The sequence below is a fragment of the Octopus sinensis genome, linkage group LG10 (assembly GCF_006345805.1).
Source record: "Octopus sinensis linkage group LG10, ASM634580v1, whole genome shotgun sequence".
Classification (NCBI taxonomy): Eukaryota; Metazoa; Mollusca; class Cephalopoda; order Octopoda; family Octopodidae; genus Octopus; species Octopus sinensis.
Window position 1 is genome coordinate 76894271 of NC_043006.1, and position 12011 is coordinate 76906281.

The following is a 12011-nucleotide window of genomic DNA, read 5'->3' on the forward strand; positions in this document are numbered from 1 at the left end:
AGCTGGTTTATATATATATATATATATATATATATATATATATATATATATATATATATATATTATATATATATATATTTATATATATAGGATAAGATCGTCAATTTAAATTAAATAACGATCTTATCAAGTGGCTAGCATGAAAATAAAACCTTCAAAGTTAATAATTATTATTAAAATTATTACTTAGGGTATCTACGAGATACGGCCATTGTCAGCTATTTTCAGCATGACGTTATCTCGTATATACCCTAAGTTATAAATTTAATATATATATGTGTGTGTGTGTATTCATCTAGGGAAGCTACAAATAATCCACTACTCTATCCATACATATCCTGTGCTACTGAGTATAGCTATATTTTCGTTTCAGCGAATTTGTAAAAAGATCTATCTGTCTATCTATCTATCTATCTATCTATCTATCTATCTATCTCTTTCACGTGCACACATACACTGATGTAATTTTATGTAACTCGATAATTTCGTTTCCAAATTATCAAATTTATAATATGTATGTATATAAACACTCAAACACACATACACACGCACACATATAGACATACTCATACACACACAGAAGTATATATTTGTATGTAATATATATATATATATAATATAATATATTATATATATATATATATTATATATATATATATATATATATATATATATATATATATACACACGTTTCTATGTATATAAATAATATAATCAAATGAAAAGTAATGGTGCAAGCAATAGAGGTCCATGTCCGATTAAGAATATACGCTTATTTTAATGTACGTATATAAATATATTTTTTGTCTTCCATATGTTACATTTAATGTGTATACATGTGTGAAAATTTGATATTATTGATTTCGTTGTTATCTAACATTCTCCTAAAAGCTTACTCGAAAATACATCTAGATGAATTTTCGAAAAATAAAATGGATCAAATATTTATAATAGCTCCTATCGAATTAGAGATTTTCAGATTTCATAATCGGTGATGGTGGAGCACTTTGTATGAATTATTCTCAAAGCTAAAGTATATTTGATATAACGGCTTAGCAACCCCCTTTGCCTCGCGTTTGTGGTAACTACATTATGTGCATAAATACAAAAGTTTTATGAACTGAATTCTTGCGAGCTGCTGGGCATCATTAACGAAAGAAACCCCGGCCTACGATCAAATAAAACAGAAGTACATTATCAGTACAGCATACTCCAAATATGTGTGTTATTTAAACGCTATAAGCTCCTGATTTTTTTAGGGTAAAACTCCTATCAAGTCATATTGATGTTGTTGTTAAGCAACAACACGGGTAAGGGTGATGAGGTGATGGTCTAGGGCTTAGGAGCGGGAGACCCCAGAACTTGGAAAAAAAACTTTGGTCCTCTTGTTGTAGTCGAGGGCTCTTCGTTGACGCCAGACACCACTAGGGTGTGGCTCTCGAAGTCGCTGGAAATGGAAATCTCCAGGTCCAAATTCTTGGATGGTTCAAGTCATATTGTGTTAAAAAAAACCCACATACTTCAGAGCTAAGCGAAAGATATCGCCCTACCATTATATATTCTTCAGACGATCGGATTCGATTTAGTTTTGGAACAAGCACGAGTCTTGAGATTGATAGGCTGCAACTAATGAGAAATACGTATCTGTCGCTCTTATGATTACTTTTCAAGCGATTTCTTTACACGTCTTTAAAGGGAATTTTTCCCAGAAGAAAGATCCTTTAAAGACATATTGTGTTAAAAAAACCACACAGCATACTTCAGAGCTAAGCGAAACAAATCACTCCGAGATTGCAAACCAGTTGATAGCTTACCTACTATCAGTATATTCATCAGACAATCGGATACGATTTCCTTTCGGAAGTAATACGACTACGCCACACTGATAGGCTGCACCTACGTTGAAATACATATCTGCCGCTCTCGTGATCTTTTCCTCTTGCTCTCTTAGGTCTTGCTAACGATCCTTCAAGCTCACAGTCTTAAGTGGTATTTCTAATAATAAGTATACTTACTTGTACTTGTGGCGACATTCACCCTGGGCGGGTTGAGTCGGCTTCTTTTACCATGGAAGAAGTTTCATGAGAATATGTGGATTTCACAAGCGGTCCCCAACAATCCCGCATGTAGAGACATCCTGTTTGCCGCAGATTATCCGCAGACGCAGGGACAGAACGACCGAGGAACCGCCGGTTGCCGAAACAGACATTCCGAGGATTTTCACCAGAGCCCCGTCTGCCGGGTTGTGTCCTTAATACCACTCGGTGTCAGACCAATCCGCCTTGGTCCCGACGGCATAGCTCTGACACTGCCTGTTGCCAGCGTCCCCACCACGGTGAGGAGGGGATATGTAGATGTAAAGGACATATAACGCTAACGTTTCGCACTTGCAACTCCTCTCTTGATTCCCAGACAGCGTTTATGATTTCAAAGCTGTTAACGCTGACGGATTGAATAGTAGAGGCCAGGTGTGGAAATGAAAGTGATATCTGTTAGGCAGCTGACGATGGGAATATGTGTTTGACATGCTTGTTTTTCTGTTAATCTTTCTTATCTAGGAGTCTTGCTATCCTGAGTAGCCCTTTCTTCTTGTAAAGTTAAACTTTGTAAAGGATCCAAAGCTTATGGTGGTTTTATTGGTTGTATCATCATATATATTGACATTGCACGATTTTTTTCATTGGTAAACTATTTTGATAGGATAATAATTTAGGCGCTTCTTGATTTCGGATGAACTATGTCATATATATGATGGTTGCCCTCTAGTGACCGAGGAAGACTTTCACTGACTACTGTCCGTGCAAAATGCCTGCAATACCTGTGTATGAAGTCATTGCAAAAGCAGTCAGATTCCCCCAGGCTTGCGTTCACAGTCTCCATGCCATCCGAGGTGACCACATATTCGATCGGATATCGGTTAGTTGCCTCACCAGCGACTGCACAACCAAATTTTTTATGTCCATTAAGGCTTGCACATTAACTCACAGATGTTCTTTACCCTATTGACATTATCCAACGATAAGCCAGAGCAGGATATCCGGTGCAAATATATGTCGCAGGTTTAGGAATGTAGGGCGGCCATGATCTCAAGCACAAATAATGATCCCCAAAATGCTCAATGCCATTCCCTGAGACACACAGACAAGTGCGCTCGCTTGAACTCTATGCCTCAATAACCGGTAAGTAAATGATAAAATCTCTACGACCATCAGTAAAAGCCATTAACCATACAGGAATATACAATATATATCGTTGCTATTGTGCAAAAGTGTCGTAAGTCCAAAAAGTTGCTTTTACAGAAAACGATAAAATAGTTTCACTGTTCCATAACAAAACCGGTGGACTTCACTTCGTTAATTTTTGATATTTTGGCATCTGAAGCAGCTGGAGATACGATAGTTCGACCAAAATAACCGGCTATTACAAGCAAGAATAAATATTTTTTGTACTCTAGGCACAAGGCCCCAAATTTTTTTTTTGGGGGGGGGGGAGTCGATTAGATCAATTCCAGTACGCAACTGGTATTTAATTTATCAACTCCGAAAGGATGAAAGGCAAAGTCGACTTCGGCGGAATTTGAACTCAGAATGTAAAGACAGACGAAATACCGCTAAGCATTTCGCCCGGCGTGCTAACGTTTTTCTCAGCTCGCCGCATTAAGCAAGAATAATTATTTTTTTCTCCTCTAGGCACAAGGCCCGAAATTTTGGGAGAGGGGACCAGTCGATTAGATCGATTCCAGTACGCAACTGGTATTTAATTTATCAACTCTGAAAGGATGAATGGCAAAGCCGACCTCCGCGGAATTTGAAATCAGAATGTAGAGACAGACAAAATACCTATTTCTTTACTACCCACAACGGGCTAAACACAGAGAGGAGAAACAAGGATAGACAAACGGATTAAGTCGATTATATCGACCCCAATGCGTAACTGGTACTTATTTAATCGACCCCGAATGGATGAAAGGCAAAGTCGACCTCGGCGGAATTTGAACTCAGAACGTAGCGGCAGAGGAAATACCGCTAAGTATTTCGCTCGGCGTGCTAACGTTTCTTATTTCTTTATTGCCCACAAGGGGCTAAACATAGAGGGGACACAAGAATAGACAAAGGGATTAAGTTGGTTATATCGACGTCAGTACATAACTGGTACTTAATTTATCGACCCCGAATGGATGAAAGGCAAAGTCGACCTTGGCGGAATTTGAACTCAGAACGTAAGGCAGATGAAATACCTATTTCTTTACTACCCACAAGGGGCTAAACACAGAGGGCACAAACAATGACAGACAAACGGATTAAGTCGATTACATGGACGTCAGTGTGTAACTGGTACTTAATTTATCGACCCCGAAAGGATGAAAGGCAAAGTCGACCTCGGCAGAATTTGAACTCAGAACGAAACGGCAGACGAAATACGGCTACGCATTTTGCCCGGCGTGCTAACGTTTCTGCCAGCTCGCCGCCCTAGCAAGAATAAATATTGAAAAAAAAAAAACCCGATTTGGTTAAATTTGGACATACGACAATTTAACATAACAGCAACAATGTAAAACTTCGCAGTACAGACCTCTCTACCGAAGAATATACACCATTTTATACAACGAATAACACATATAGATAAATGTGTGTGTTAGTGTGTGTGTGTGTGTGTGTGTGTGTGTGTGTTTGTGTGTGTGTGTGTGTGTTTGCGTGCGTATATTCATCCAAGCACACACTCCCAAGTACAAGCATACATATATGCATTACACTTTTTGAATCAGAAAGGTGACGATTACTGAATTTTTTTTTCTTTTTCTGAAAGCTTGAAAAAGACTAGCAAGCCAAAACATCGAAGTCACTATCACTACATGTACTCCTCTAAATTGTATTGAGTAATCCTTCTGCCTAATGTTGAGTTGTTTGGGTTTTTTATGACGTGGCATAAAAACGAGCAGTAATATATGTGTCTGTGCGAACATGTTTACATGTACACAAACATCGTTTACTTGTTTCAGCCATTGAAACATGGCCATGCAGGAGCACCACCTTGATGGGTTTAGTCAAGCGAATCGAGACCAGTACGCTAATCCCTCGCCATATCGCGGTTCACCAATGGCGGTTTATTATTTAAGCTTACGTCGATTCCTCTGTGGTGTTGTTTTGAATTTACAATAAAATTAAATTTTATTGTGTCTGGGGAGAGTCATTCTCTTTTAGTGTCTTATTAATTTAACACACTCACCGATTTCCACTCGTTTACTTATTTATACAAATACAAAAACGAAATAAAATAAGTATATACAAATTAATAAAATAATTTTTAAAATATGTAGTTCAGTACTGTTACTATTTCGCGGATTTTCACTTATAACGGGTATTTTTGGAACGTAACACCCGCGATAGTTGAGCGATTACTGTACTGACTTTCTTGATACTTATTCTGTCAGTCTATTTTACCGGAACCGTTAAGCTACGGGGACGTAACCAAATCAACTCTGGTTGTCAATTGCTGGGGGAGAGGATCATGCACACACACAAACACACACACTCACACACACATACACACATACATACATGCATACATACATACATACATACATACATATATACATACATACATACATATATATATATATATATATATATATATATAAATAAGGTGGGCTTCTTCTAGTTTCCGTCTACCAAATACAGCCAATGCTTTTGTCGTCCCGATGTTACGGTAAACGATACTTGCCCGAAGGGCCGCGCAGTGGAACTGAACCCCAAACCACATTGTTAGGAAGTAAGCTTCTTAACTTCACAGCCATGCGATGTCGACGACGACGACGGCGACAGCAACGGCGATGGTAGCGATGATGATGATGATAAAATCACTTGAGAAGGTTACATGTACGTAATTTTCGGGCGTAAACATTGCCGATAAATCCGAAAAGTCTGGTGCAATCGAATCAAAATATCCGGTGAGTTATTATTCCTTCTTCTCAATTGCGCAATGTCCTCTCATTCTCACTACTAAGAATGTAATACTTCTCTTATTTAATCCATTGCAAACCATTAACCAACGATTTGCTTGTTTAGCAAAAGCAATATAAATTGCATACACACAAATTCGTAAATTTATTAACCTCCTCTTTTATAATCTTGCAATCTGTTCTCTGTGACGAAGTGTTATTCACATACAAGCTAATATATTTTTCCTTTCTGATGTTTAAAATTCGTGCTGCTTCAAATATATGCAATACGCACTTCAAGAAACATTTTAAGTGTGTGTTTGTGGGGGTGTTACTTTCTTTGGAAATAAATTAATTGAATGAAAATTGAAATTGAAAGGCTCATATTCTTTATATGCTTTCTCATTTATTTTCATATGGAAGTATTTTTCAATAGCGTTTTTTGAAAATAGTTTTTCGTTTACATACAAATTCTTTTTTATTAGATACTTGTTGTAACGCAGTGTCCCTTCGGTTTTTATTTTATTTTATATGCTTAAACAACTGGTGACGTTTAAAATTGTTATTTTATTAAGTGGCTACAAAATGTTGACAAACAACACCCACACATATGCACAAAAGTACACATAGGCGCAGGAGTGGCTGTGTGGTAAGTAGCTTGTTTACAAACCACATGGTTCCAGGTTCAGTCCCACTGCGTGGCACCTTGGGCAAGTGTCTTCTACTAGAGCCTCGGGCCGACCAAAGCCTTGTGAGTGGATTTGGTAGACGGATACTGGTAGACGTATGTATATATGTATGTGTGTGTGTCTGTTTGTGTGTCTCTGTTTGTCCCCCTAGCATTGCTTGACAACCGATGCTGGTGTGTTTACGTCCCCGTCACTTAGCGGTTCGGCAAAAGAGACCGATAGAATAAGTACTGGGCTTACAAAGAATAAGTCCCGGGGTCGAGTTGCTCGATTAAAAAAAGCGGTGCTCCAGCATGGCCGCAGTCAAATGACTGAATCAAGTAAAAAGAGAGAGTAAAAGAGAGATACACAAACACACCCCGACCCCCAACACAAATTGCATTTCATTCTAAGCAAAAATTATAATCTATGTATTTTTCATCGAGAAACGAACTATCGCCGGCAAATTTTTTTTTTAATTACCAATTGTAATCAGCAATTATTGGCACTCGACAAGGACAAGATAGAGTTCACAATGAAGTGGATGGAAGCACTCCGTCGGTTACGACGACGAGGGTTCCGGTTGATCCGATCAACGGAACAGCCTGCTCGTGAAATTAACGTGTAAGTGGCTGAGCACTCCACAGACACGTGTACCCTTAACGTAGTTCTCGGGGATATTCAGCGTGACACAGAGAGTGACAAGGCCGGCCCTTTGAAATACAGGTACAACAGAAACAGGAAGTAAGAGTGAGAAAAAGTTGTGGTGAAAGAGTACAGCAGGGATCACCACCATCCCTGCCGGAGCCTCGTGGAGCTTTTAGGTGTTTTCGCTCAATAAACACTCACAACGCCCGGTCTGGGAATCGAAACCGCGATCCTACGACCGCGAGTCCGCTGCCCTAACCACTGGGCCATTGCGCCTCCACTTTCACAATGAAGTACTGCTTTTATGTCATGAATGGGGCTGATGCGGCATAATACACAGACGCACACAGAAGTACGTTAGTTCACATCGACAAAAGGTCCACCCGACATTTAGGCATAAATTTGTTGAAGAATACTTTCCAGCCTAAATTTGACATTTTTCCTCTCTCTCGCTCTCCCTCTCACTGCCTGTCTCTTTCTCTCTTTCTTTCTTTCTTTCTTTCTTTCTTTCTTTCTTTCTTTCTTTCTTTCTTTCTTTCTTTCTTTCTTTCTTTCTTTCTTTCTTTCTTTCCCTATCTATCTACCTACCTAGTTATCTGTCTATCTACATGTCTGTCTGTCTGCCTATCAATCTGTCTGTCTGTCTATCTGTCTATCTATCAATCTATCTATCTACCTATCTATCTACCTATCTATCTGTCTGTCTATCTCTCTGTCTATCTATCTACCTATCTATCTGTCCGTCTATCTCTCTGTCTATCTATCTACCTATCTATCTGTCTGTCTATCTATCTATCTATCTATCTATCTATCTATCTATCTATCTATCTATCTATCTATCTGTCTGTCTGACTGTCTGCCTATCTATCTATCTAACTATCTATCTATCTGTCTGTCTGTCTGTCTGCTTATCTATCTATCTGTCTGTCTGTCTGTCTGCCTATCTATCTGTCTGTCTGTCTGCCTGTCTGTCTGTCTGTCTGTCAGCCTTTCTATATATCTAACTATCTATCTATCTGTCTGTCTGTCTACCTGTCTGTCTATCTGTCTGTCTGTCTGTCTGTCTGCCTATCTATTTATCTGTCTGTCTGTCTGCCTATCTATCTGTCTGTCTGCCTATCTATCTGGCTGTCTGTCTGTCTGTCTATCTATCTATCTAACTATGGAGAGAAGGAGAGAAAGAAATGTTATCTATTTATCTCTGCGAGTGTGTGTGCACATATGTATGTGTGTGTGCGTGTGTGTGTGTGTTCGCACACACACGAAAACACACACACACACACATTGTTATATGTATATACCGTTAAAGGCGTGAAATTGTAATGGCTTTTATCCTTTGGCAACAATTGACGAGGAAACATCCCCTCCTCGTCGTGTGTCAATTTCTCCGTTCGTTTCTTTGTCGTGTTTCTGTTTTTAAACTTATATATATATATATATATATATATATATATGAAACAGAAGTACTCGTACGTACACAAACACACACATACACACAGTGTGTTTCCTCCTCAAGTTCATCTCGATCAATCAGATTCTCCTCAACGTCAATCTCAAATTCGCCGTCGTCAGCCTCAATCTAGTATCTTTAGTTTCGATCATACAGTCTATCGCGATATCAACTTAAACGTCGCTTCCTTACGACGCAGGTTTTTTGGGGGGTTTTTCTTTCTTCTTTTTTTTTGTGAGCAGACATTGTTATCTGTGATTACTTGTCAGACAATTTGTAAAAGAAAGTAAACATTAAAATATTATACAACGGATTACAAGTTTGTATATATATATATATATATATATATATATATATATATATATATATATATATATATATATGATATCTATAATTCAATGGACAGAAAACAAAAGACAGACACAGGGCGGGAACAACAAACAAGTGCATGCAACAAGCAAGTGCTCGGGAAAAACAGAAAAGTCTTTGACGTTTCGAGCCGCCTCTCTTCGAGATAAAGGGATGACAGGAGAAAAGATGGAAAGAAAGAGAAAACACGGAGACCGAAAAATAACGTCGTGTGTAGGTGTGTATTTACGTACGTAAATGCGTATATTCATCCATACTGGACAGGCTCATTGCTGAAAACAATCATTCATTGTGCTAAGTGATTTAAAAATATGTTAAGAAAGCTAAAACTAGGAAATAATGAATGTACGATTAAAGTGACGTCGTTTATTTTTGTCTTTGTCATGTTGTATATACCTTGTGTAGTGAAGGCATTTGATCTCTGTACCAGTGGTTAGAACGTCGAGCTTACGATCGTGAGGTTTTGAGCTCGAATCCCGGACCGTGCTGCGTGTTGTGTTCTTGAGCAAGACACTTTATTTCACGTTGCTCCAGTTCACTCAGCTGTAAAAATGAGTTGCGACGCCACAGGTGCCAGGCTGTATCAGCATTTGCCTTTCCCTTGGATAACACTGGTGGCGTGTCGAGTGGAGGCCTGTATGCATGGGCGACTGCTGGTCTTCCATAAACAACCTTGCCCAGACTTGTGCTACGGGAGGTTAACTTTCTAGGTGCAATCCCATGGTCTTCGTCGAGACCGGGGCGGGACTCATATATACCTTGTGTGTACAGGAACATACACGACTATTACTGTATGAGTTAGAGCTGTACACAGATTATCGTTATCCAGTTAGCTTCCAGGATTTTTCTATGGCAATACGGTGTGCATAAATGCGTGCGTGGCATTTACAAACGCGTGAGAGAAATATTACAGAGATTTTGCTGTTATTTCTAACAAATCCTGCGAGCACTTAGTGGACCACTGTACTTAGCACTGTTATCAGTTATGACATACTTAATATATATACTGGAAAATTTGACGGCGGCGAGTTAGCAGAAACGTTAGCACGTTGGCGAAATGCGTAGCCGTATTTCGTCTGCCGTTACGTTCTGAGTTCAAATTCGGCCGAGGTCAACTTTGCCTTTCATTCTTTCGGGTTGATAAATTAAGTACCAGCTACGCACTGGGGTTGATGTAATCGACTTAATTCCTTTGTCTGTCCTTCTTTGTCCCTTCTGTGTTTAGCCCCTTGTGGGTAGTAAAGACGTATATACAGGAAAATTAAGAGAAATGCTCGTAGAAATATATAGTTCCAACGTACGTACCCACAATGCAGTTATTTGAAACTGGGTATTGGATGTTCTAAGGGCATTTTGATGCCCAAACGCAATGTGTCACCAAGGGAACATTTTATTGCATTTTGTTACAGAGATCAAATGTCTGAAGTCAGATAATTCATAAATAGTAATTAGTTCTACGTACATCTAAGAACTGTTCTAAATGTATGTATATCTAGATTAATATAAGATGACTCAATGTCTATTATTGAAATTTCATAATCGTTTAAAAAAAACGTTTTAATGTTTATGTACTTTTAAAATTTTGCAACAAATAATGACTGAAAACATTGTCTGTTCATAACAAAAAAAAACAAAACAAAAGCAAAACAAAAAAAAAATAAGAGACACGACTCGCTCCATCTTACAGTGATATTTAAGTTGATGGTGACGAAATCGAGATAGACAATGTAATCGATATTGAGAATAACGAAACTGAGGCTGATGTTGTCGGTGGAAGAAAACCCTGTATTACACACACACACACACGACAGAATAAACACCCCATAAAACATCGTTTTATGTTTAGTCTAACTTATAAAATTTATATTTTTTATTAATTGACATTATTTTTGTACTTCTGCTTCCATATGTGACTGTTTAATCATGCCATGGTACAAAAGAAGCTCTGGAACTGTCTGAATTTCAAAGAGGCCGTGTTGTGGGTCATATTGAAGGTGAATGCCAAATATATAGTGCGTGTGTTTACATTGGTTAAACTGGCAACATGACCGTCCCCAAATGCAACACGCACACACACACGACAGAATAAGATATACAACCTTATAATCATTAAAATTTAAATCAGAAATTATTCATTCAAATTATTTTTTAATTGCTATAATGTCAATTTGGCCTCTGAATTTCAAAGAGGCCGTATTGAAGGTGGACATAGAGAAAAATCGCAGAAAACCTTGGGGTCCCGCTTTCTACTGTTAATAGTGTGATTGTGCAATTCACCAGAGAGGGGAAGGAGTCCACATCACCTCGCCCAGATCAACCATGGCCCTCTGATAGGACCCTTCTCTTTGTTAAGAGAAGTGTGGAGGATAATCCTCGTTGCAAGCCCTCCGACATAGCAGAACAAGTTGATGTCAATCCCAGAACAGCTCTCAGCTTTCTCCACAAACTTGGTTACTATGGCAGAGCAGCAAGAAGGAAGCCATTTCTTCGACCAGCAAATATCAAGTGGAGAAGAGCCAATGAGATGATGGAGAGGCCACTGGTAATTTGGGACACTGTCATATTCTCTGATGAGTTCAAATTTGCTGAATTTCCTGACAGTGATTGAGTGTGGATCTGGAGACTGTGATCAAGAATTTGATGTGAAAAGATTGCAACCAGCAATGAAACACGGCAGCTATTCTCTGATGATCTTGGGAGCAGTTTGGAGCAATGGTTCATTAGAGCTGCTGGAGTGTGAAGGAAATATAGACTCGGATAAATATGTGTCCATATTGCAGATCTTCTCCAGTGGTAAAATGATTAAAGAAGACTATTTATTTATGGAAGATGGGTCTCCTTATCACACGCCTAAAATTACCTAAAATTTGTTAGATGAGAATGACCTTACATAGGTTCCATACTCAAGCTAGTCACCAGATATGAACCATATTGAATA